At 30.1% G+C, this 26,765-nt stretch overlaps 1 protein-coding gene across 4 annotated transcripts in view; it reads left to right on the top strand.

Moving 5' to 3' along the window:
• Positions 1-26,765, top strand: part of LOC105833705 — a 136,155-nt gene that overhangs the window by 3,649 nt on the left and 105,741 nt on the right. Inside the window, exon 2 of one of the 4 annotated variants that reach the window (XM_028189450.2) lies at positions 21,497-21,518. The exons of 2 other annotated variants lie outside the window; for them this stretch is intronic. The gene's annotated coding sequence lies outside the window, so the exon portion shown is untranslated. One more of the 4 variants, XM_028189452.2, reaches the window with a different exon arrangement.

Below are 26,765 nucleotides of genomic sequence, written 5' to 3'. Positions count from 1 at the left end.
GGACACTTTCAGAACGATTAACAAATGTCTAGTGAACAATGTAACGTTATCATTAATTTTTAGATTAAATTAATAAGCAAAAAATATTTATCTTTAATGCATTTTGCTTCATCATTAATATTTGAATATTCTCAAACACAACAAATATTTTACTATTTTTCATGCATGTGCATATACGCGTACATTTGATTGTGTATTTAACGTATGTACATACATGTATGTAAACACAACAACGAATCAGGTGCAACTTGCAACAAAAACCGACATTATCATACATTTTCATAATTTTAACGCGCGTGTGTTGGTCGATGCCCGCTAGAAATTTTCACCTCGATATTACGATATTCGATTAATCACGAGCGTGCGGTACTCTCCAGGAACGTGGTCATAAATGAGGACTATCGCCGTGATAATTTTACAGTTTCAGCAGCAGCGCACACGAATATCGTGCATATCTACGATCTGAACTGTAGTTAGGTATTTAATAATCATATTATAATGCATCACGTACAGCGTCGGCATAAATGGATTCTTTATTAAAAGGCATCTAGCGTAGCCGCAGAAATTTACGGACCATTTCAGTTCTTAATTGATCTTTACATTTCATGCAAGATTTAATTTTGAAATATGCAAAAGAGATGCTCACTTGTGAAAATATGCTTATTTGCGTTCATTCCAGTGTGTTTGCGCCTTTGAATTTACGTTTATAGCGTAATTTCTCGTTGTACTTGTTACTAAATATGTGGTTTATCAACTTCCCGATGGTATCTCTCAAATATTCAACAAACCAATAAAACTTTCAAACACTGGTAACAATGTATCATTAGAGACTGCAAGTAACTAATTTAAAATGTATAAACGATTCGATGTATTATCTGAATAAAAACATTAAAATTAAATAATCATTACGTTGACCTATCCGCAAACGTGATTCATTTGTTGAACGCTACAAACAAAACAATAAACTTATCATAATAAGATATTATTCTGTAGCTATTATTTCTTGCATTTGGACAGGTTATCACAGTATTTTTAAACTTTATCGCAAACGAAAACTCTGCTGGTAACACCTTTCCGAGCACATAAAGAAGTGCGAACTTAATTAGTGGCGACAATGTCACTTTTAAACAAGCCGGACGTAGACGCAATTAACCACCATGGCGCAAAAATATAAAAGCTGGGACTTGTTTATCTGGGTTTCTCTTTTGTGACGTCAAATATCCAGTGAATCCAGAAAATATTACAATATCGTTAAAGAGAGCTGCGTACATAAAAATGTAGCCATTTATTAAAATTTCCAATAAAAAACAGTTAAATAAAGCTATTGTTATTAAGCTAAAATGATATTAAATTTTCTCAGCTTTAATACATTTCTCCAACATTTCTATTCATTTTATATGTATATTGCAATTTTCATTAAATTTCTTATATTCATATATTCGAATCATGCACTTTTTTTCCCTTTTTCTCTTTTCATTTATCATATACGATAATTTATAAAGTTTTAATACTTTACAAGATATTTTTTGACGTCATTCTAAATAGAAAAATTTATTAAACATAAGCGCAATTCTAAATGTTTAACAAGTATCTAAAATTTTCAATAATGCGCCATTGTAATTTAAATCATTTAAATTTGTTTATGGTATTGTGATGAGCTCTCAAGACCTAAGTATTTTTTATTACATTTTAAAGACACATCTTAGTTGTAATGGCTAAATTTTTTGTTTCGGTAACGAATATTTTTTCTGCGTGGTAATCACGTATTCGGTCACGAGCTTCTGTCTCCTTGGAAGAAAAATATGTGCTCAAATAGTGTTTTATCGTTGAATAACATTATAATTTGAATCGAAGAAAATTAAATTCTTTCAGAAAATATTTTATTCAAAAGAAACAATTACTTTGTTTAAAAGTCCAAACAATTGTATTTGTTAGTTTAAACGTCAGTTTTATTCGCGTGTACCAATAATCAAATTTGTTTGACTTCAAGAAAATTTATTACATCCAAAGAAACTTTTCGCTCTGTGTATAGATGTGCTTCGATTATTGAAACTGAAAGTAACAACGTAACACTTCGTCGAAACATTATTGCTTGGATTAGAGTATAGAGTGCGTCGACGATGCAAATATTACCGGAGAGTCAATTCTGCGCACCGCCAATGATTATCCATTAGACCTCGAATAACGGCGGTTTATAATACAATTATGTGGTAACGCCTCATTTCCGGCAGGATGTGACATTATTTGGAAATAATTACGTAAGCACGACGAAAGTGCATCTACGATAAGCCGGAAATTGAAAATGCGCTGTAGAATCTTCATTATATTCAAAGTTAGCTTGAAAGAATTCTGCTATCATCGTAATTTCAAACTTCACTCTCATAAACTAGATTATAAAAAATCTTTCTTATCATATTAATACAAAATAAAAATAAATTAAACATAATTTTTTAGAATTTATTATATAATATTGATATATTTCTACATTTTATAAATTTAGATAACTCAAAAATATTTTAAATTCGCTTTAATAAAAATTTTATAAATCTCAAACTTCGAAAGCCTATATATCGACAAAGAAATTAATAATTAAATAATAACAATATATACTGTTAAAAAATTTTAAGGATCTTTTTTTCTTTCTCTTAATTTATATATACAAATATAATATAAAATTTGAAAAAACATATTTTAACATTATCTGCGTAAATATTGTTCTTAAGGAAACCGTTATTCTTCCTTAATTACGTATTTTTGAATAAGTAAGGAAACAAATTAGCATCTGTAGTGCTTATGATATCCAAAAGTTGGACTTACGGAAAATTTATTATCTTATATCTATATTTTGCTGAATAATACTGTCCGCCTTAATAAGTTTTTAAAAGCGATAATTCAAGAAAAAAAGGGGAGATAAAAGGAGGCAAGAGGGAGAAAAAAGAGAGAATTCTTATATTCTTTAAATTCTATTTGATTAATAATAAAGAAAATCTTATCTTCTGTTATATAATGATAAAGGTCCACCAATAATCGAGATATTAACGTATGGAATCTGCAAATAATCTAATTAATTTCTATCGTAATTGTGAACAGTAAATTAATGAAAGCTTATCATACATTCACGATAGATTTTTTCTTCCATGTTATGGCTCAAGCTCTTCCCTCGGCGCGCTCTCATTCGCATAATTTAAAAAATTAATACCTCGATTATTGGTGGACCTAACCCAAGACTTAACCCAAGACAATATTGGACTTTTATGTCCTACCTTTTTACGAGCGTTGACCCAGATGTTTTGGGACACCCTGTATATTATCACCATAAATTTCCATTATTATAACTACATTTAATGTTTCAATAATAACTTTGAATGTAGTTATAATAATCCATTATTTTGGTACATTAATATATGTTATAAAATCACATTGTTAATTATAAGGATTATTTACATCCAGGATATATTTTTTAATTTCTAATTTATACCTAGAAAACTATTTTTAGTAAATCAATGTCAATAAAAAAATAATAATCAAAACTTTTAACAAAGATTTAAAGGTAAAAAATTGTAGAAATAAGTTTCCGTGTCTTAAGTATTATATATTAATATCTTTTTTTTTTTAAATTTTTGTTCTCTTTGTATTTCTTGAAAATACACCTTCTCTATCAATTTATCTTCACAAGAATACTGCAGTACAACTGATTTATCTTACCAATCTTAAGGCTAATCACCCGCTTTTCTGAGCTAAGACGGTGGTTAAAAATAAAAGAAAACAGTTAAGTATATCTTAAAAATTTCCGAAGTACAGTGTTTAATGCTCTGCATCGTGCCACACTAAATTCCAACAACGTACCTTATTTTCGCTTCTGGTCAGCAAAAATTTGCTACATCACATTCCACGAATTTTTTATCCAACCTCTAACCATTATTAAATCTCACTAAATCTATTTTCTAAAAGAAATAAGTACCTGTGCAGATTAATCATAGTATTAATCATAGTACTATATTGATATCATTATATTATAATACTAATAAATTAAGTAATAAATTAAATATAATAAATTAAATAAATTAAATATAATAAATTAAATAAATTAAATATAATAAATTAAATAAATTAAATATAATAAGTTTAATAAATATCTTTTAAAATATTTGATATAGCTAGATATATAAGCTCCGTTTATTGTAATGACATATTTAGTAAAATAATGCGTTTAATATGTTAATGGTTGTATCTGTCTTTACCATTCTCGTTACATGCTTATTGATCCAAATATACAAAATTGGTTGGTTACAAAATATCTATGGGTATTATAATACATTATTTGCCAAATATATCAAACATATATGCGATAGGGGAATTACATTTTATGTGAGATTATGAAGGTTAAATTGAAGTTTGCAAAATGCTTTATGTATTGCCCTTATATAAAGCAAATATACGATAGAACAATATCGTATGAAAATATATCCATTAAAAAATTACAACTTTTAACGCAACCACTAGGCCTGAATCCGTTATTATAACAGGATGTGTGAAATTCTATCTTTCTTTTTATTCAGCAGAGCATAAATTAATAAGTTTTGATGTGTCAATGAGGATCTGATTTTTTTAGCCCTATATTATAGAATAATTCTTCCATTTTTTATGACAAAAAATGTCATAAAAATAATTAAAACAAATTTTTAAAAAATTTTCCGAATTGTGTAATTCATAAATAAAACCTACTTTCAAATAAAAAGAAATATGGCTTTGACAAAATTCTTTTGTTTATCAAAGTCATATACATATATAAAGACTTTTACGCAGAAATCTATCAAATACTTCGAATATAGGTATTTCTCAATTGTGATCGCTTGGTCTATTCGTTTAACCATTCTTCAGTTCCATCGAAACGTGATGCAACCGCGTCTAACATCTTACCTTTGTTCTTCGGACTGTGCAAGACTATCGCAGGAAGATCGGAAGACGCTTTTACTCGCGCTCAATAAGGCAAAACGAGTAAAATGCTCAATGGCAAAGAAACGAATTTCGCGTCCTTCCGTTCAAGACCGATAGAACATCTTCTCGCTTCTCGAGGTACAATGATATAAAAAAAGTATGTTTGAAAATAGCAGATGTGAGATTTGGCCGGAATTATCAGTAAACAGGGGTTTGAAAAAAAGCAATCTTTGACTAAGTTTATTATATTGTATAATATTATATAATATAATCCTATATAAAAGTCGAAATTGAAAAAAAAATCAATTTTAGTGTGTTATTATAACAAAAGGATATAATAAAAGCGACAAATTCCATTCTTCTACAAAGAGATACTTCAATTGCTTTATAATAAACGTAATTAATCAAATTTCAGGCCAATAATACTCGAAATTAAAACAAGTGTTAATTATTGTATTTGCGGTATACTAAAAACTCTCAAAAATTAAAGAAAAATGTGGAAAACCCCTAGAAATTATTTTATCTCAATTAATTTAAAATTTTCAGCATGCAATATTGATTACCGTCAATTTTATCGGGCAACCATTTATTTGGCTCATGCAATTTTAATGTGTGCAGTACTGCTGACATTTTTTACCAAATAATACTGTTTCACGCAGGCGAAAATATTTTCGTGGCTGCCATCATTGAATTAAATTTTTCGAAATATGTCATCTGTATTGAAACTATTCACGAAATATTTGAATATGCGAAGCAATATGATATATCCAACGTCTCTGAAGAACAAGTATTGATTGAATCTTATATACATGATGTCGATTTCACTTGAAGTCATATATATTCACGCGTGAAAGCTCTCTAATAATAACACTCCGCTCACGTGCCATATTATTTCGTCCACACTTGAAAAATAACCGATATCATGAAAAATAACTCGTAAAATTCGTATGAATCAACACTTTACGATTCCTTTGAGATCGCAAAGCGCCGATACATGTCCTGTAAACGCGATATCCGTTTCGCATGCATCACATTAACGTCATATCCATAAATGTAAGCTTGAAATAGGCCATTTAACAAATGATGCTTGATGCGTTATGGACCATTGTAAAAAAATAATCGTAATGGATGAACAATCAGATTTCAAATTAATCGGGTATAACGTGATATGCATTGGTATAAAAAACAGATAAAAATCGATCATATTAAATATTGCAGAGAGCTAAAGTGCTTTAACTAGAACAGAAATATCTGAAGATATCGGATATTCGCTTATAAGATAATTTTACCAAGTAAAGCCTCTTATTCTGCGTAATAACGATTCTCCGATTTCTATTTCAGAATGTTCATTCCTTAAATTCTTCCCGCTCAATATTTTTGTGTACTACATTCTTTAATTCAATTATCATCTTTTACAAACAAAGTCTTTATATGTAGATTTATCAAGCAAAGGCTGTCACTTTTGTAATAATGTATATGTCAAAATAATGTAATATTTAATACTTTTAAAAGATTCGTCATTATATTGTAACTTCTTAGCTATATCACTAAATAGAATCGCGTAATCAATCGGCTTTTTTATATTTATATTTTTCTATTTTTAATTTACATTAATTATTGTAAAATTAAATAATTCTCGAATAACAATCCAATAATTAGCAGTGCAAAATCAAAACGCAGATTCTGAGCATTATTTAATAATATCTTCTAATATTGGATTTCTTTTTATAATTAAATAATTATATATTTATTTATTTATTTAAATTCTATATAAATGCTGTGGAAGTAACTAGATCTACATATTCAAAAATCTATGTCACTGTGGGAGGAGAAATCTATTTTCCCATCTCAGCGGTATGCCATCCCGGGTCTAACAACTTTCATAAGTAAAACGGCGCCTCTCGTCTTAAAGCGTTAGCGAGACTATAAGTCGCGCAACAGGCGTTTCCGCCACGTACATAATGAATCCTCTGCTGCGTCTGCACGTCAAAGGCGAGAAAACTATCATAACTACAAAATTTCACAATCTTTTATGTACATGTATAACAGAAATATTACGCGTAAATGTAACGTAAGAGAGAAAAAAAAACATAAGATCAAATAAAAAAATATATTTTATAGATCACTTGTAGTCTTATCCATGGACAGACATAAAACATGTCATATTTTATCCGCAAAAATGTATTATATCATATAAAATTGCATCTATTTTTAATAGTAATTTATTAAATATGTATTCTTTTATAAGTCGACAAATGGTCAATAGATGTACATACATCAATTATTCAAGACCATAATAAATCATCTTATACGAGCTTCATAGAAAATTCGTAGCTCCGCCTTCTCCACCAAGATCGCCAAAAGTTGGACGGTGTGTAGAACAATACACCATAAATAATCCCCGCACGCGGTAACGCCTATTATTGATCCTTCGCGGCCGAAACAGCGAATCTTGTACGTTAATAAAGATCTTTCGCGATCATTAAACTGACCAGTACATTAGACATATCTTTTGTATATTATAGAATATTAATTTATGATTAATAATTTGAATTTTTTTTATTTGTCTACTACACATTATAACCTTAAAAATATGCTATTAGAAATAAGTTATGAGAGATATATGACGTAAACCTTTCATTACAGAATGTTGAGTCTTGTGATTTAGAAAAATTTAAATAGCGTCCATAAATTAAAATATATAATATCTTCCTTTTTTCAATTTTTTTCCTCATTATATTTTAAAACATATCTCATTAATTTAAATCAGCTCAACGTTTTTAAAACGGACATGTAATATGTTATTTAGATTACTGTAATCGTGTTCACGACTAAGTTTTTAGAATTTCTTCGTAGTAATTCATCAGACACGTAGACGTCAAATCAGCAAGAGTTATGACGAAAGAAGTTAAGAAAAATTCGAAATAATAATTTGTCTTAAATGCCCGCTAGTTGTAAAATCACTACCAATGTGGAAGAAAAAGTAAAAAAGGCAAATACTTGTTTCGCTCGAAGTTGATTCTCTTCCCTATTATAAAAAGTAAATGTCTTAATTCTATATACAAAAAATTAAAAAAAAAATGAAATTACATATTAAGCGTGACGATACTGTTCAAAAACAAGAAATCTAAAATTAACGTTAAATTGTATATTTTCCAAAAAATATATACCACATGATATAAACGTTAAAAGAACCTACGTTGCGTAAATTTATATATATTAAGCGAGGCAATTTAGTGTAATATAAAATCTTTAACAAATATCTACCGATTTGTATGCCTGAATTTTTTTCAGCGGAAATATGCAGCCGTACTTTGATGCTATGTGCACTTAATTAATGCTTGTTACCTTCGATTACATCTCGTGATTACTTTTACCTAGATTAAAATCCTACCACTATTTCGACAATAATAGCTATCAGTTGCGAAATAATTCAGAGTAGCGCACAATTTCAACGGCTCTCTCATCGTTCAAATCACCAATAAATTTATCTATCTCAAATGAATGAGAACATGTTGAAACGTATTCGCGATTGATACAGAAATAAAAAGCAAATAGCCCGCTAAAACCTGACGAAATTAACGTCCGCGCGCCAGATTATCGACCGGTTATCGGATTATCCGAAGATTTATTTTCTAATAAAATCGTATCTATACTCGATAAATTCAATATTCTACCAGCTCACTCGAAAAGCGACATTACCCCGTCTAGCAACAAAGGGCGGTGTGTCGTACCTATGTATATGACATAAACTACGGTAGATATTGATGCATGTACAAAGGACAGCGTCACGCATTAACGAAACTGCGATACGTGCCCCGAAGCCTACAAGGAAGGACGAAATACAACCGCTCTATGCGGTAACGATGCCACGCCATCGATCATTTTCATGAAATACAGTTACGAGGTTCTCCCTCGTGTCGAGATCCTGCACTAAAGATATTAAATTGTCACTTACTCTACGCCATTGCATCTGCAAATGACATTTGTGGAGAATACAGATAGTAATTCATTAATTAAGCTATCGTGTGAATCGCGATATGTGTATATTATTACAACGTTGGAGCAAAATGCCAAAACTCTACTAATTCTTTTTTGCAATATATTACATTCTTACAAAAACATCTGCAGTTTCTGTAAAAAAAGTCAGTGATAAAAATCATAATGTCGACATGTCAAAATAAAGTTTTAATAAAATGGTGCTATTTCTAATTAAACAAAAGAAATATTATTAATATTTAATAGTTTTTGTACAATATCCAGTTTTTATAAATATTTAATATTCATTCAAGCATCCAAACTTATATTTTACATCTGTGATGTAAATCTCAATTATATTGTATAAAGAGCTTCCCTATATATGGACAATGTTTGGATTTGCTTGGAAGTAATTAGTCATGCTTGTTAAATATTCAATCAAAAGGTGACACTCACTTAATCTACATCTATTCCCTCAGGCGATACTTTGACAAAGATACACCCGGACTCTGTAGTTTCCTCCGAGGCATGAATATACGCTCGCGGCGATATCTCGTGTCCTATTGTAGGTATCAGACATCGTAAACAAGGATTTACTTTGCACAGCAACATCGACACTCGATTTAACCAAATAAACGTGAAATATTAGAAAAGAAAAAAAAGAGATTTCTCATTTTTTCAGAAAAAAAATTTGCACATCATCATTAGCGAACGTAACGTTACGTGACTTGCCTCAATTAAGGAAGAAATTTAATGTTTGTTAAAAAGCAGAGAAAAAATAATATTTATATCTTCTCTCTTTCTCTCTCTCCCTCTCTCTCTCCCTCTATCATATCTATTTGTTTTTATGTAAATTTATATATTTTTATATTTTATAATTACAGAACACTATATCATTTAATAAACGCATGTGAACGTTATCGAAAAGAACCTTTTCCTTTCTTACCTAAAAAAAAAAATTTTATTTATGAGTGCTTCACTCGCAATGTGCGAAATAGAAAAATCATACAAAATTCAAACTTCAACTAGATTTTTCCTGCGAATAAAAGGTCAAATAGCAGTCTATTTCTTTCCCGGATAGGGTAGTGCGGCATTGAATACGAGTCAATTTAAATAGTCGAATTTTTTTCACACAACTTGACGCTCTGACATACGATACGAAGTCATTTCTCTTTGGATCCCACCTATTCCACCCACAGCTATTAAACTTTTTTATTCGTGTCATATCGATCGAAACAAACTAAATCAACAACCACCAAAGTTCTTTCGACGATTTTAATTTTCCTTATCGGCACCGTTCTGTCGTTCTCATTCTTTTTCTCTAGGACATCTGCAAAACTTCTCTTATTACGTGGACAATCAAGTGAGTTCCTGTCACCTCTTCCGTTTTATAAATTAATCATGGAGAAAATCTATTTTTAGCGCGTTAAGAGATTGCTTGCAAGTTTAACGGTAAACTGCAGTTATTTCACTTTAAAGTAATCCTCTTGCATTCGTAAGCTACAAATAATATCAAATAACAAAAAATTCTTACACCTTTCTTTCCTTTAAGAAAAGATTTAATATATTTCTTTCTTTATGATTAAATTTCTATTTAATCATCTTTCAATCTATTCAATTAATCATCTTTTAATCCGTCAATTATACGCGAACAAACTGTTGAAATTATATAAATGCCGTAAAAAAACAATGTCGAAGGTAATTGAATGATTGTAAGAGATACATTGCTGAACCACGATAAAAGTTCATTATCTCAAGAGTATATTGAACGTATGGTCATCTTTTTCTTTCTACTATCTCGGACTTTTTCATTTTGCCTTCGTTTTGCTATGAGATAGTACCTTTTTCTCCTGGGAAATGGAAACCTTCACACCTTTTTCTTCCTTTAAGTAAAAAAAGTTCATCCTTTTACCCTTTTAAATATATAGCAGTAACATGTGCTTTCTTACATGTCATATGCTGTCGCATAGATCACGGAACATTTTACAAGTATACATGATGTAAAACGCAATCATAAAAGATAATACATACGAAGTTAATTCAAGTACAATGTAAATAAACAATTCAAACAATTTAGTTATTACGATATGTCTGTTATATTGCAAAAAAGAGTAATTTTGCTCAGATATAATATTATAATATACATTTTGAGGATTATTAGAACTTTTTGTAAATATTGAGAAAACTCATGTTGCTAATTCAGAAGTATTTTGTATGATAGTCATATTACTCTAACTTCAGAGAAGTAGGTATATTTCTCTCTCTCTCTCTCTCTCTCTCTCTCTCTCTCTCTCTCTCTCTCTCTCTCTCTCTCTCTCTGAGAAGCTATATGTCTCATGGTCCCTTAAGGATACAAATGAATCCTGTGAGAGCTAGCTCTTACAGCAGCAACACGTGCGCATTTTACAGGTGAGTCCGCGCAGCTTCAGGAAAACGCAAGATAAAATATTGGCGTTTCGTAGTATCTTTCGTGAAATAGCAATATTCGTCCTGTACTTTCAGGCTGATGGACTTCATCTGTTCTGCAGAAAAAGAAGAAAAAAGGGAAAAAAATATATAGATGTCTCCTGTCGACGGTGGTGACGAATCAACCAGGTGGAACACCAGCCGGCGCGACGACAATACGTCGCGGATCACGTAGTGCATACGAACGTGCGATACGTCTATGCATTTTCTAAGAATTAAGGAAATAAAAAAAAGGAGTTTCGTTCAAATAAAATACATATAACTCGCACATGAATATGGTTGCTTTAAATAAAAATGAAATTAACCTTTGACTTTACTTTTCTAACAAGCTTGAGATTAAAAGCTTTAAAATTTGAGCGGAATGACAGAAAATCTCGATTTCAATACGTCAATATTATTATTTTGATAAACAATCTCATCTCGTTGTATAGTGCAGATAACGTTTGTGTGTTTAAAATCTGAGGGATAGAAGAAAAATGATATCAAGAAAAATGGAATCTTTGTGTACACATCTCTATTTGTATCCTTTCACTGAATACATCAGTAAATCTCAGTAAACATCTTAAATGTAAATATACCTTGTTGCATATTATAATATCTTTTATATTTAAATTGCTTACAGATCCATAATGATTATCCTTATATAATCCATCTCGATTTCTGTACATTGTACTAAATCCCCAGGCAAAATCAATAAGGTTAAAATAACATTAAATGAATTGACTGATCAAAAAGTCATTTTGGATAATCATTTTAAAGTCGGTTTGACGCAATCATTTTGACCCAATTTTGATGTTGTAACAACTTATTGTTCCGCTTGAATCTTTTTCCAATAAAAAATGTATTTAAATTAAAAAAAAATATATAAATATATATATATATATATTCTATTCTTTTTTGTTTTTACGCCACATCATTTTCACAATAATCTGTTTTGAGATGTTTCTCTTCTTTCGATATTAAAATTCATTGCATGTGAAAAGTTAATTCTATAAAAAGAAAACCTAAGTCAACAGACATTTCATATTTTATGACATAAATCACCGGTAAAGTTTAACGAACACGTATATCTATCACGTCATAAATCACGTCATCGACCTTATTCATATGTAACAAAGTAATTAAACAACAAAGATTATTCTGAGACAGAAATCTTAGTTTCCATGTTAAGTTAAGTAAATGCTTTAAATAAACATCACTATATAATGATGAATAAAACACCTAATTTCAGAGGAATAAATGTATGAATAAAATATATATTAATATAACAAATATTACAGAGAAGTCGTACTAGAATTTTTAAAAGAAAATATCTGTTAAATTTGACCATGCACCAATTTAAGTTTCGTGATTTGCGCGAAACTTGCTAACGAAGAACCAAGAGAGCAAATCAGACTTCCTTTCTTCTCGATTTTTATCGGAAATGCCAACAATTGCAAATAGACAACCACATCGTTCGTAAAATAACGAGCTGCTGGTGATCGATTTTCAAAGTATAACGAAAAAAGAAGGAATCCCGAGTGTATTAATAAGAAAAAAAGAAAATTACCAATACATATAACAATTCTTGACCTGCAAAAAAATTCAAAACAACCTCAGTCTTAATAAAAGGTACTTTGCACAAATGCTTTCAACGAAATTTCAACATTATGTCGTAACTTTGAGTAATCAAAGATGATATCGATTCTCAAAGGTCTTGTCTCTCTTCTGTTACATACACACACATACGCGCGCACGCGCGTACATGCACACATATGTATACACATAAAATACATAAATATAATAACCATAAGGTATAACAGGTTTGGTATATCTTTTATAATAGTACTTGTCAGGTTTTGAAAAGTGACACGATACATGTTACAGTGTTTATGCTGTATCTTGTTCGGTCAATGATAGCAAAAGATAACGCAGCAAGTTTGTGACAATACGCTGTACGTGATATTTGCTAAAACAAATATTGCGCCTTATTGCCCCGTTTCGAGATATTTAGTGTAAAATTAATTATACATTAAAATAAATTCCTGTTAAATTTTCAAACTAATAATCTAAACTAATTTCAATTAATATATTATCATGGAATATTACAATTAAAGAGTAAATTTTTTGTCAATTATTATTAGAAAAAATGTATGTAAATTACTCATTATGATAAGGAATGATCACGTTTGATATTTTTTTCGTTTTTTTTTATTTGTCGTAATTACGTTTCAAAGAGGAACAGTACACAACATCGGTATACGAATAGTAGTGCGGGAATCTTGTTTACGCAATATATTACATGTATTCACGCGCGTGCGTGTGCGTATGTGTGTGTGTATATCACATACCAAATATAAATACTGTCTCGCAAATATATCGTCGAAATACATCTCGAATGGTAGCGATAGAGACGATAAGAGAAGTGTAAAATTATTGTAAATATGTATGTATGCATCCGCGTTCGTTCCATCAAGTGATTTCTCTTACACCCGAATCTTTGATAAATCATTCAAACTTTCCAAGTTTTTTAAGCAACATTCAGGGTACGCTTTTTATTTGATAAATATGTCAAAAAGTCGAAGAAATAATCTTACGATACGTATGAATAAGTAACATTTCACTCTACATTTTATTTTTCCTTATATACCACTTATTAATTTTTCGTGGCTATGAATTTTTCTTTCGCAAACCGATCGATAGGTGTGCATGCGATAAGTCAACGAAGGGCGGCTTTAAGAAGGATTGTGCTGAGAAATCGGGATTATAGATTTATAAACTTATTGAGAGGTCAAGTGTCAAGTGGATTCCGTTCCACGATTTCGATAGATTTAGCTTTGTATTTTTCCAATAAAAAAAGTCTTTATAAAGACAATTATATAAATAAAATTTTGGCTCCTTTAAAAAGAATTACTATATCAAAAAAGAAACTTTAGTAATAAATACAGAATTGATATTTTATTAAATATATGAATTTTTATATAATCAGTGACACAGCGATGGTTGTCATTTGTGTTACAAGTCTTAATCCATTCGTGCGCGAAATGAAGATTCACACAATGTGTCGATGCATTTTTGTCTCACGCAACTTTGTACGCGTAGCTTCGTCATAAAAATTTATATCCGCATGATACAAGCTTTGGCACTCAGTCGAACTGCGCCAAAGCAAACGCGCCATCGATTTGTCGTTCACGACACACTCAATCTTGTGCTCGATAGTGCAACCAGTTTCTCTACCATGTGAAAGCTATCGTGGTCGAATTTAATTTGTCCATGTCAGGAGTCACATAGTAATCGGCCGATTCCGAACGACACAATCGTTCGTTTCGTTACAACAACATTGCAGCTGTCTGTTTCAATCGTAATACAATAGCAACAAATCACAATTCTCGAGCAACCGCGTCAGAATTGTTCTCTTATTCCTTTACGCCTCAACAGCGATTGGCAATACTTCCATTCTTCCATGAATTTACAATTAATTAATTCGATTAAATAATTTAATAAAATACGCAAATCATATAAAATATATAGATATGCTAAGAGACAAGCGTAAAATCTGTGAGTTGAATTGCAAAACAGTGTTCAACATTTTCTATCTTGACAGAATATATTATATTATATCTTATGAAAAATTTTTATTCTTCACTACATTTTCTTGTATAAAGTTTTCGCTTAACATTCTTGCCATGATAGAGTATATATAAAAGTGTCTATAACGTAGGATCTATCCCTCGATAGAGGAAACCTTGAGGGACTGCAGAACCTTACAACTGTATCTGACACTCGTCATACGATACCGAACCATGTTGAAAAATAAGATATCATTGCAATATAAAAATGATCAACCATAAAAATGTTATTATAGAACTATGACGTTGTATTGACATCTAATGTTGCGTAATTGCCACACTCCAACGTAGACAATTAATTAACCAGTCTTGTATCGATTCAATTCAGGTTTCACGTTTTGAAGGGAAGTTAACCGTTCTGAAGAGATTCCGTCGACTGTAGACAGGAAGGAAACCTAGCTCTTTGAATGTCGCATTTCCAAGGTAATTGCGTGGCAAAAGGTGGCCTAGTATGCTTCGCATCTGTCGACGATGCACTAGCGGAAAGGGTTTAGGATAGAATCGAGGAGGAGCTAGCGAAATTATATGCGCAGAAAGAGCGAATCGAGCAAAGCTTCCAAGCGAGAATTCAACAAACCGTGATCTGCACTATTAAAGGGAAGCTGCTCGAATGTCTTTCTACCATCTGCGAGATATTGACTTTTAATCTTCGTTCGATAGTCTCGATGATAATCTTCACTGCGCGATGAAATGTAGCCAGTGTATCGTTATCAATTACATTTCTAAAGTCATTAAAGATGAGCAGCTTTTATTACAAGCATATTTAGAACTGCATAAATCGTCTTTGTATCGTCCTTTGAGAAGCAAAGGCGCGAGAAAGCTTGCTATCTCGCAGATATCTTCGTCGTTTAGAAACTCGCAAACTTCTCACTATACCGCTAGTTTGCATAACATAATATCTGCTCAATAAGATAATATATACATATGCTTTGTCAGCTTTAACGATACCCTAAAAAAACAACATTTAATGTTTTTCTTTTATAACGTAACTAATACTATTCGACAATTTTCACTATGCTTCTCTTCGGAAAGATCTTATATTTTTCTTAGTCACACTTGCAACTTTCAAAACTCGAGAATTATGCTCGTAGTTCGCGACATCCATCACGTGAGTATGACTCAACATAAAGTGCATATTCTTTCCGTTCGTATGGGAACAAAAGATAGCCGTTCCTATAGAAGAATCATCTTGCAGCTACGTAAAATTTTTCATGAAAAATATCAACTATATTTTAAAGCTCACCACATAATCACATTCGGTGGACAGCAATTTTCAAGAAAAGTCGTGCATTTCGTTTAACGAAATTTCGTTTAACGCCCTGCTCGCGCGCAGGCGATCTAAGATTTAAAACTGCATCATGCTGTCAGCGATTTTATTTTAGGTGGCCCTAACGTTTAGTCCAATCAATTCATTCGGGTTGATTCGATTCGGAAGTTTATGTCTCCGATAAATCCATCGGATACTACCGTATCCTGGTCGCACTATATTTTCTGCTTATAAATTGGAACTTCCGCGAATGTTCGAGAAACTCGCAAATAAATGCACGAAACTTCCGAATGGCCTCTAGCGTTTTTAGTGAGACCTCCACGAAACCATCAAATTTTCAAGTTGCTTTAAATCTGTCAGTCGCACGTAAAAGCAATACGGCACAAAATTCGTAAATATATGATCTTTAATGTTAGTTATAGGAATTTTATTCATTATAAATTCTTAGAAACAAGAAATTATTCGGAAAATACAATTATAAAAAAATTTTTAATTGATCATAAAATCTCTACAGTCACAACATTAATAAACATATCCCTTTGTAATTAGATATCTCTCATTTTGTTAAAAAAAAATTTTTTGTTAATTTCTTAAAAATATAATTTTTTTAATTTGGCACAATATTACTCGGAATATTAAAGCATTTTTTTCAATACTTCTTTATTTAAAAAATTCACATATTAAAAATAATTTAGAAAAATTTAATGTTGAAATAACATATTTGAGATTTATATCGAGGATTACGTTACTTTGAATATGAGAAGCTTACTATGTACGTGCCTAGTCTTGGCAAGAAATTATCTGGTTAAATTAAATTACGGATTATTGTAATCTGGATTTACTGCAGCAACTTAAACTTTTATCGGTATCGTTATCCAGAATTAAAATTTTTTTTAATCGTAAAACATAACCTTTTGATATAGAGCGAGCTTTCGTACATCATGATATACAACCATTATATTGGTAAATATTCGCAATCATCGCAATCTCGTTCGTATCTTCAAAATAAATTTAAATAAAAAAAATTAAAAAATACATATGTAAGAAATAAAATTTTACAATAAAAATAATATTACGTAATAAGATTAATAATATAAATCAGTTGCTATAAATTAATGCAAAATACGTATATAATAATAAAATTATCTTATAATAATGCATAAAAACATATATTGTACAAGTTAAATAAAATAATAATATTCTAATTCTCTCTCTCAATATCTAAATTTATTTCAATTTGTCCCATTATTTTGGGTTTTTTTCTTTTATATCATCCTTCCCTCAAAACATGCTAGTTTGTCATATTTCTCTCACTTTCTCTCTCTTCCTCCCTTTTTTTCTTTTTAAACTGTCGAAAAAATTTATTTTGTAAACATTTTGCATGTTTCAAAAAAGTATCGCTTAAACTTCCGATATGGACTGAACTAGAGCACTTTTATAAATTTATGTTACCATGTAACATATAACTATACTATTGTGCCACGATGTTTCATTGTCGATAAATTTACAGTAGTCGAATCTGCAAAATTGATTTCGACGAGTTTTAACAAGTAGGATTTTCGTTATACCCACATCTTATTCATATCTTAAAAGAATAAATTTAAGACAAAAGAAATTATTTAATGATAACTTATCTCTATACATTTATCAAATTTCTTGCAATTATGCCAAATTTATCGAAGTAATTATGCTCAAACATTTAAAAAAAAATCATTCCGAGAAGGTATAGATATCATAAAATGCTATTAGAATTTTTTAAATTAAACGTTTCAAGAACTGAAAAATCTGCTGCTGTAATATTTCATCTTAAAGGAATATAAAATATTTCACAACGTCATAAAACTAAAGGAGCTTTCTCCAAAATTCATAAAGTTCTTAATACATTATCTGAAAGCAGCTTATTAGATCAAAAATTCAGAAAATTATGTATTCAAATAAAGTTTCATGTATACATAAATAAGTTTATATAAGTTATATATAACATTACATAAAAGATAAGAAAAATTCCGTTAAAATATTATAACGCTTAATCATGCCATTAAAATAAAAAAACATAGGTAAGCAAAAAATGGAAAAAACAATGAGAAATAAAAATAAGCGAGAAAAATCAATAAAAAAACATATGATATATGTACTAAAATGTATATTTAGTATGTATTATCAGTATTATATTTTCACAAATATTGATGTTACGTCGCAAATAAATACGGCATTATTTTATATTGAGAATAAAATTTTCACTATTTTTATGAAAAAGTAATTCTTACAAAATATTAATCAAAAGTTTTCAAAAAAAAAAGATTGTCTCGTTCTTTCCAAAACTTACGAAGTGACCCGTAAATAATATTGGCGAGTTTTTACATACACATATAGAAAGCCAATCACACATTTGTCAAATTTTTTTCAATTTTCGTCGTTTTCAATCTCATGTGAATTTCAATCCTATCAAATTCCTATCAAATCGCATTTTACGTATTTAAAAAAAAAAACACGATCACAATTTTTGTAAATTCATGTAAACTTTTTATTTTCCATATTTCTCCGGAGAAAATTACGTGAATAACTTATGAATGATAATCTTCAATTTCCTCAAGCTTTAACCCTTTATTCGCGATAACACTTGGATGTATTGCACATAATTCATATAACGAGACAAGTCATTATTCAACAGTAGTTTTAGCGGATTAGGGTCAGTAGTCCCGCCATCATAACTCGTGCTGTCTTTTGGCGACTAATGCGACTTGCATAAATTAGAAGTTCATCATATCGGAGAACTGCGAGCAGCATTCTCGATTTTATTGCTACATTCACGGACTTGGCTCGATCGACTTCGACAATTTGAATCGGCAAATGATGGTAGGAATGATAAATGGCTTTAATTCCGCCGTAAAACAGTTCCTTTTAAATGAGTGTCGCATGAGTTTTCAAAGTATTATGCTCTAATAATTTAACAATTTGTTATATCAAAGAAAAAAATTAATCTAATACTATAATGTTAATGTTAAAATTGTAAAAACGCAACATAATACAAATATTCAATATTAATACGTACTTATACATGTATGTATACATATGTACACACACAGCTCAATGTTTAACTCATTTAAGATTATACCCGATATCATACATTGCATAAATCAAAAGTCGACCATATTAGAAAAGTCATGAAATGTAAAAAGATAAACCCCAATAAACATAAAATATTTTCTTAAAAAACTAAATTTTATAATTTTATAATTTATTAATTATAATTAACTTTTAAGAGAAATTTAGAAAATATAATACAACAATTTAATATATACATTAAACATTGTTGCGACAAATTTATATCAATTTTGTGATGAATATTTCTGATTAATTAATTTATGGTCTCTGGCATTTTTATGTAATAATGGAAATTATTCGTTTTACATCTTTAAAACTGGATTCTGGAAAGCGATCTACAGCATTAATATGTATTATAGCTTAAGAGTGAGAGCAGTGGGTTAATGGAGTGGTAGACTGCTGCTTAGTAAGCGAATCGTCGTCGCAAAATGGAACTTTAGAATTAGAAAAGCCTTTCTCGTGTCTGCGTCTAATCTCTCAGCGGCACTTCGCAGATGCGTAAGTAGTTTTCATCGTGCGAACCAATTACACGAAGAGCTGCGACCACTCTATTCTGTGGTTATCGGTCGTCTATGACTGTTCACGTTTCGTGTATTACGCGTATGTGTTGCTTGTATTAGATGACGCTCGTGCATTCACGATAGAACAAACAATTCTGCATAATAATAATAAAAAATCTTTGAACGATCTATCTTAAGCTCTCTTATATATCTTTTCATTTATTATTTTAAAAATAACAAAAAAAAAACAATGTAATTGCCCTATTATTCATCAGGGCATATTTATTATACGTTGCTTTTGTAAAGCACGGTTTTGCATATATGAAAATTTCTATAAAAACGGTTAGCTAGAATTGATTCAAATGTGTCTCAGAAATATATACAAAAATTCAAGCTGAGAAATTCTAATAATCGTTTATAAAATCGCGAGAAATAAGACTTTGCATCTCCTATACAAAAAATACCGTTCACAAAGTGAGTGAAATGTGAGTACCAACTAACGAAATCGTAAGAAAAGAATATATAAAGCTTGTCAAAGCTGTATAATACAGAAACGATTCAATCGTTTACAAACGTAGTAAAAGAGATTCTACTTTTATTTCCATAAAATCTAAAAAATTATCTCTTAAACATCGTTTACCAATTTTTTTCTGAACAAACTGTTGATGAATAAAAGTTAATCTACATATTTTTTATAAATATTATTCAAAAAAGTGTAAAATATAAAAACTATAAAATATTAGAATCGTCAATACTTGTTCATATTATATCAGAGAAGTTGAATAACACATATAGTATAGAATTGTAAGAAAAATTATAATAAAATATTCAAAATTTTTAGTATTACAAATGTTAATGTATTAATATTCTTCTGTGCAATCTTATTTAAAATTATAAAACTTTATTAAGAAAAAAAGCTTTGCGTTCAAACGAGGATGGTGACAAACTTTAATAACACAACTAGCATAAAAATTTATAATAATCCAACTTGGATGTAGTTTATACATGGCATCGCACTGCTGCTTCGTTTCGCAAAGCAAAGAAATTTATGACCAAGCTCATTTTCGAAAACCACAAGCGTACATAGCGTGCAGGAAATAACGTATTTGTTCGTTCGTGCGATTTGAAAAGCAGTAATATGGCGAATAAATCAGCTGCTTCCTTTATCTTCAAATTATCCGTAATCTGTAAAGAGATCTCAAGTATAAGCTATAAGCAACGCCCTTATAAAGAATAGCAAAGGATACGAAAAAGCATGAGATAGGAAATTGAAAATTAAACTATATTGTAAACATTAATGAGTTATCAGATTTTTAAATTATTTATACTTCAAATTCTATATAATATTATTTTTTAATATATAAAATAAATAAAAATATTAATAATTTGTTTGCACAAAGTTTGCATAATTATTAAATATAACACATAAATATGTATATCACTTATGCATTAATCTATTTTATAGTAATATTAGATTATGTTAATTTGTACTTATAATAACGCAAATGCAATTACATTTATTGTACAATAAAAAAATAGTGTATTTTTGTGAAAAAGTTTAAAAATATCATGATAGTGTATTTGTGCATATTTAGAACTTAAACTTTTAATAAATCTAATTTTCTCAATTACAGAATGCATACAAAGAAGAAACAAGTAAGAAGAATAAGATATTTGTCAAGTACTCATACCAATCCTACTCTGCTATACCGACCTCAGGCGTCGTTACGATTCTTGTCGCGTGTTCTTCTCGAAAGAAGCAAAAATCTTTTTCTCGCCAAGCTTTTTATCGTGGACATTTCATCGTGCATTTCTCCGTTGCTGCATTTTTCACTTGGTATGTTTTGCGATATTACCGTAAGTTTGTTTAGCAGATTCCCAGTGGATGAGAACAGATGTGACAACTTTTAACTTTTATATGGCTAGCGACGAAGCGAAGAAAGTTTTTTCCATGGTATTATAGTCTCTCTCTCTCTCTCTCTCTCTCTCTCTCTCTCTCTCTCTCTCTCTCTCTCTCTTTGTTGCTCTTTTTAAATTCTAAATTTGTATATTAAATTTCATATATTAAATTTTACTTTTTTTTCTTGCATTCTCTCAAATGCAACCATTATTGACTTAAATTAAAAAAAAAAAGACCTTCATTGCATTATATTATTGTCAAAAAAGTATGCAATCACCTTTCAAAAATCGATTATTATTCATTTATTCATTAAAATTTTTTTGTAATATCTTAAAGTTACAAGTAAGATTGTTGTCATCACTGGATGTCAAGACGGCGGATGTTACGGTCGAAGTTTGTGTACTGCTGCGTCACTATTGAAAGAAAATCCCTTCTATAAGAATTATCAAGGAAATTTGTTTTACCACATCGGAATACAATCTTATATGTACCTTTTAAGTACTATTTACTTCGCTCAATAAAATTTTTTGCGAAAATGACAATTTGAAATTAGGCAAGCTAAGATAACGTGTCATGAGTTCTAGCTTTGCATTTAAGAAACTGAAACTAAATCTGACCAATCAAAGCTTGATTAGCTGATTTTTTAACCGGTGGCGAATAATTATAGATTATAGAACATAATAATCTTTACTTTGAAAATTAATTATTGTTGTGTGTATATATGTAAAAACATTTCTTAAAGAGATGAGATTCATAACTTTTTTCACAATCTGGCATTAACTTTCCAAACTATTTCAAACTCTCATCATTCAATTTTTATCAGCAATTCTTATCTTGCTAATATTCTAACAAAAAAATTTCCAATTTAAAAATTAACAATTTATAAATCTCTACTTTCAATTTTTTATCTTCTTCATAATGATATTAGATAAAATGACAAGAGATAATTATAGTATATACTTTTTTAAATTCTAAATAATCTTGGGTAATCACAAATAAAGGTTTGAAGTTAATTTAAAATGTATTAAAACTCAAGTAAACTTTCATAAAATTAATCATTTTTTGCAAAAGGTTACTCTACTTCCAAGCAATATTCTCTAACTATATTCTTGAGGAAAGATAAGAAAGCGATTCTGTCTTCACTTTTATGCTATCATAATTTAATATCATATCGCGTCGATCAGAAAAGCAAAATAAACGCATCCAACATGTGATTTATAAAATTCGACACTTATCTGATCACTCTAAAATATGAAATGTTCTGCTGATCTTCCTGTCTCATCCTCATTTCTTTCAAGAAAATTACTAGGAGACATTTTTCTATTCTATCAGAAAAGCATTCCACTTGAAAATAGCCCGAAAAAAATTGAAAGAAGCATCATTTACGTGATATACGTGCATATAAAAAAATTAGAAAAGCCCTAAATGATAATTCTAAATTACTTTAGCATAAATGACATGAAAATTTTCTAACCATCGACTATTCTTACTATTTAGAGTTTTAATGATTCTCTACTTTGGTTGCAATGAAAGCTTTTATTTGGAAATTTTTTTAGATAACAAGTAAAATCTGAAAACTACGATGATATAGCATTGCGACTTTGGGCATTACTGGCATAAATACAAAAATCCAGGTAATTATTATTCGATAAAAAGAGATTTAATCTATTTTTCTTTTATTCTTTTTTTGATACCGCTCAGAAATAATAAATTATCAGAGTCGAGATTATATACTTCTGTCAATTAATCACACTCGGATTTGCCGATAACTTTCTAGTCGAGCGAGCAATTGTACTTATGATAGAATCGCGCAAACGTAATGAACTCGCCAGTAGATCGATGCAACTTCCTATTTTTGCTACCTAAGTTTAAATACAGCTGCTTTGGATAACTTTTTAAAGAATAAAGGCATATCAAAAACTTTTATTACGCTTTCGGTCTCCACAGATAGCTATTTACTTCTTAACGACTTTACCGCTTTGTGAAAGAACATTTTTCCTGCACAATCAGATATCTACTTAACTGTCCGACAAGAAAATTCAATTCAGTGTGATAGTTTGAAATGCATTTACGCAAAACCGGCGTCAGCATTATTATGTTTACCGCTGTACATTCAAAAACAAGACTTTCAAAAGTGAATAGTCGTTTATGTTATAAAGTCTTAAGCAAAGATTCCTTGTTGATTTTTTGAACTTCCATCATCGTAGAATCAATCAGCAATCATTTCGTAACTTTACACAAAAATTTTTTTATCAAGAAAAAAATATTTAAAAAACATTAATTATATGTTTATTAATTATGTATTTCAAGAACGCTTATTATGTATTTTTACTGTCTCCGCTTATTATGTCTTTTTACAATCTCGACAATAGCATAATTGTTCCTCGATGTTCCTATTATAAAACGCGGAGGCACGTTATATTGACAAACGACATTGATTTATGGTTACGCACAGAGCGAAAGTGTCCGCCGCATCGATCATGCGTCTCCTACAAAAGAAAATGGTAACCCAAAAAAGAGAACCGTATTGTCAGCTGGCGAAAAATATGTGGAACTGACGGAAACGTCGACAGTGGAGAAAAAGGTAGAAAAAGCGCGAAATTGCGTGCGCGAATCACGTTACGAAGTAGCCGTCCTAACGGGATATTCCAGCAAAATGACGGTATAGCGACGGGTTGCGCCGGAATTAATGTTAGCTGTATCAATTTTACATCCATTTACGTAATTGATTTGGTCGTTGTAGAATAGTTCAATGCCCGGTAACCTCGGCAAAGCAGCAAGCGATCTAAACGAATTTCATTTGCTGTTAAAAAAAAAAAGAAAAAAATGTAAAACTTTTAATCGTTCGTGGATGTAGGTTGCCAAAATCAATCAATGTTAATTCATGTAATTTGTAAAATGTACCGCATTTTTTCAAACGTACCTTAACATTTTCAACACATTTATCAAATGTAATTTGTAGAGCTTTGATGATTAACAAGATATATGGAATTTTTTAAAGACTTTTCTTTCTGGCTTTTGCTTAAATGTAAAACGAATAAATAATTGAAAGAGTATTCAATTCAATGCAATAATTTTTTCCTCTTGCTTAATAAGCTGATTCATATATTAAATGATATATCCAAAATATAATTTTGCAATATAAAAAAATTAAGGATTTGTATGTATGTGTTTATATTCGTGTAAGTTCTTTCATTTTTTTTTAATTTCTTGATTTTTCTTAACATTACTATTCACAAGTTAATCAAGATTAAGCCACATTCATTGTAAGATATTATGTACTATAAAATGTTGTATTACGTGCAGCGGAAATCTCTCGTCTTATCAGTCGGAAGATGAAAAGATCTTTCATGCGATTTCCGACATGAGAAAGGTCAAATGGGAAAGTCTCTTTTGGTCAATGCCTTTCAAAAATCTGAAGGCGTCAACGAGATTCATTTCTCATTCAAATCGTCGACGAATGTCAACAGAATCCATCATTCGATTTACATAAAATACTTTACTGATACCAAAATTATTTATATGGCTTAAAAAAAAGCAAATAAATACTAGAATGAAAACATAAAATAATGATAAAATAGTGACAAAAATTAAGATTAAATATTTATAAAAGTAAAAAATATATGTATAAATATTATTTTTTAATGCTAAAAACGAATTTAAATCAATGACGCCAAATTATATTTTTAATCTTAGAAAATTAAATAGATGTGTGTGTGGATAATTATTTCTTAAATAGATAATTTTAATTGTTATTTAATTATTCAAGCGTCTACAATATTTAAAATATTTAACTCTTTCATAAATAATTAAAAAAGATATCATATTATAAATATTTAGATAATAGTGTGCTGATCAATGGCAAAAGTATATAATACCAATAGATATTTTTCAGATCAGTGTATCACAGAGACTTGCGTAATACAAAACATTTATCCGACTGTAAAAAAATGTATTCTATTTCCGAAGGGGCTTTTAGGAATGAAACTCATGTATCTGCTTGTCAGTTTTTAGCATTTTCAATTCAGGAAACCATAACAGGAAAAACGAAAAATGATGAAACGAAAGATATAGCGAAGCTACTGCTCGATTATGGGCTGTAAAATGGATAACACATATTTCACGACAAGAAACGCGCGGAAAGAGATCGGCCGATCAATTTTTAAACCCAATCACGTGTAATGCAAACCGTTATTGACATTTTCTACACGAATATTTCTTTTTCTACACGTGATATACAAAACTAATTTAAATTTTCTGTCGCGGAAAACGTTCCAAATAAAAGAATACACTTCTGGATTTTATCAGTAACTCATGTATAACTCGCTTTGTTAATGACGGAGCATACGGAACAGCACGGCGAGTGGATTTTGAAAGCACTTAAACTTTGTCCCCCGGCGCAACTTTTACATCTCTACGTTATTTAACTAGTGTCACTCTCGCTGATGGCCATCATGAACTCTTAACTCTTTTCACGTCGCAAAGATAAAACATAAACAGGAAACGTAATGCGAATTGTAAAATGTAACTAAGCATATGAAACGGAAAAGGATCATGGACTAGATCGAGTCACAGTAGCTGTCCGTTGTTATAGTTGTAGCGCAGTTATAGAGAATGGTATAAAATCCAACCGTAATATTAGACAAAGCTCTTTAATCGGAAAGAGCGCCTCTTGTCGAAACAGTCAATCATAATGTGCTGAACACGAGGATACGGTTCGTGCTTTTGCAGTGGAAAGCAGGCGAATTGGGTCAGACGCTGTCTGCTCTAAAGAAACAAAGCGGAATATCAAAATGCTGGTTATAATCGGCTTGACTAGTATTCTATGCGCAGATAAAAGAGAATATTTAAAACAATACCAATGTGAATCCAGTGAGAAAGTGCGACAAGAAATATTTTATGTTTTTTCATCATATAGTCCAATTATTCTCGCAATCGAATCATAATTTTATATAAATATATATAAATAAAATACTATAAAACAAGGAAAATATAGACAAATA

Source organism: Monomorium pharaonis, chromosome 4 (genome assembly GCF_013373865.1).
Source record: "Monomorium pharaonis isolate MP-MQ-018 chromosome 4, ASM1337386v2, whole genome shotgun sequence".
In the NCBI taxonomy this organism is placed as follows: domain Eukaryota; kingdom Metazoa; phylum Arthropoda; class Insecta; order Hymenoptera; family Formicidae; genus Monomorium; species Monomorium pharaonis.
This window is presented reverse-complemented; position numbering and strand designations above follow the sequence as displayed.